Source organism: Schistocerca serialis, chromosome 4, assembly GCF_023864345.2.
Source record: "Schistocerca serialis cubense isolate TAMUIC-IGC-003099 chromosome 4, iqSchSeri2.2, whole genome shotgun sequence".
Taxonomy (NCBI): domain Eukaryota; kingdom Metazoa; phylum Arthropoda; class Insecta; order Orthoptera; family Acrididae; genus Schistocerca; species Schistocerca serialis.
In genome coordinates, this window is record NC_064641.1 from 867,689,891 (window position 1) to 867,692,251 (window position 2,361).

A 2,361-nucleotide genomic window follows, 5' to 3' on the forward strand; every position below is an offset into this window, starting at 1 on the left:
CTGTGTGAACCAACTCCTCGTCGTCCTCAAAATGTCTTCCAGAATGGCATCCTTTAATGGCCCAAACAAGTGGAAGTCCGAGGGGGCTAGGTCACGTGTGTCTAGAGAGACAGCCGTGGATGATCTCCCCGACCGCTGCAATTCGTGGAGCTCGGCCTTACCGCCTTATGATGACCTCATCCTCCATGCCCAGCGACTAACTGTACTTCTGTCGACAGCAGATGCTCCATAGATTTTGCACGAGCGTTTGTTAATATTCCGCACAGTTTCTTTCTCTGCAGTCACAAATTCAATGACGGCATGTTGCTTGTAACGTACATCACCCACAGACGCCATTTTGAAACTGCCCTACAGCTACGCTGTCAGAAGTGACGGAAACTTGGCGGGCTCACTCAGCAGACTTAAGGGGTGGTTTACTATCTCTTGGTTCAAAAAATATATTTTTTTAAATTTCATTTTTGCATCTATAAAAGTGTTTAGAATCCACCCCTGAAACGGTTTTTCAGAATACGGAACGTAAATATTTCTTATTCGCGGTTGAAGAAAAAAAATGCAACTGCCTGCAACCGGCCTTTTTCACGCACCAGTTTTCTTCTTTCGGACGAGTTATTGTACCGGTGCTTGGGAGGAAACACACAAAATTCAAATGAAAGTTTGAACGCATGTGTTTGGAAGTTAGCCCACAAGCTTTTGCATTCTCGTGCGAAGACTGTGGAGATTGACTGCTACGGTCTCAGGTTCGAATCCCGCCTCGGGCATGGATGTATGTGATGTCCTTAGGTTAGTTAGGTTTAAGTAGTTCTAAGTTCTAGGGGACTGATGACCACGGATGTTGAGTCCCATAGTGCTCAGAGCCATTTGTACCATTTTGAACTGTGGAGATTGCTTCTTTCCTGGCATCGAGTAGCTTAAATGAAGGGTGTTCAGCAATTCTGAAGACCATGACAGCGATGGACGTCACCCTGGGACTCTATTCGACGCAGTTCGCCAAGCATTCGGACGACCACCGGATTCAAGCGGCCGAAAACCGCTTGTCACCGGCCGTACGAGCGGAGTTGTACCACTTTTATTTCGATCCATCAAGTATAAATATTTTTACTTTGCCGACGAAGTCGAAAACTCGATGAGAAACACCCTTTTTCTTCAAATGGCCGCCATTTTGTTTCCTATCGTCCACATAACTTAAGCGAGGTACAACTCCTAAAGAATCTTATATACTTCGCTAACGTCAACTCAGTTTTGATTTCAGGCGAGCCGGCTGGCCTATGACATACCGCGCGTGGAGGTCTACATGGAATTTTTTTTGTTCCGACGGCACTTCCGCCTTTACTCTTCGACATTTCCGGTCGAAAAAATTCCAGTTTGTAGAGGAAATATCAATAAACATTTTGACAAAATTTGACTTTGATATCTATAACAGATCCAGAAAAAAATTCTCAAAGAACATGCTTTTTTGGGGCGAAAGATAGTAAACCTCCCCTTAAAATAATGCATACATAGCTTTTCGCATTCGTAGCATTTTTTTCGGCTGAGAAAAAAATGCGGTGAATTGTTTTCAGGGCTATTCTTGTAAAACCAATTTAGAATGTGCGAGACAGCCTCGATGGGACTGTTCAGAACATGGAACCTCAACAGGAAACCTTACGCAGCTGGCCACGGCACTTGAGTCGGACTGGCTCCAGATCACTGTCGGTACCGTCGAGAAAACTACTGATTCTCTTCCTGCACGTCTCGCAGCAGACTGTGCTGTGAAAGGTGGTTATTAAGGCTTTTGGCAGGTCGACGCTTTATTATGACTGGACAGAGTTTATAAGCTTGAGGCAAAATCGAATAGGAAAGTTTAATTTGGGTTTACTAAGTTCTAAACTAACGTAGCCTCAAAATCCGTAACTTGATATTACCAAGAACTGAAGAACATGAAACCTCCTGGCAGATTGAAACTGTGTGCCGGGCCGAGACTCGAACTCGGGACCTCTGCCTTTCGCGGGCAAGTGCTCTACCAACTGAGCTACCCATGCACGACTCACGCCCCGTCCTCACAGCTTTACTTCTCCCAGTACCTCGTCTCCTACCTTCCCAAATTTACAGGAGCTCTCCTGCGAACCTGCAGAACTAGCACTCCTGAAAGAAAGGATATTGCGGAGACATGGCATAGCCACAGCCTGGGGGATGTTTCCAGAATGAGATTTTCTTCAAGTGAAGAACACTTGGGAAACAAATAAAAACCTGTTACTGTAATTTGAAGGCCCGTTTCCGTAAGCGTTTCTCACTGCACACATAACATGTATTCCACTGGGGTTTCTACGTGAGCCAAGTCTTTATCCCATCTACCTTCTACCTTCTTCCCCGCCCCCTCACCTT

General features: G+C 45.4%; 1 non-coding gene across 1 annotated transcript; it reads right to left on the minus strand.

The window, feature by feature from the left end:
- Positions 1–1,944: 1,944 nt before the first annotated feature.
- Positions 1,945–2,019, minus strand: Trnas-cga (transfer RNA serine (anticodon CGA)). The gene has a single exon. It is a non-coding gene; the product is annotated as a tRNA-Ser (tRNA).
- Positions 2,020–2,361: the final 342 nt, after the last annotated feature.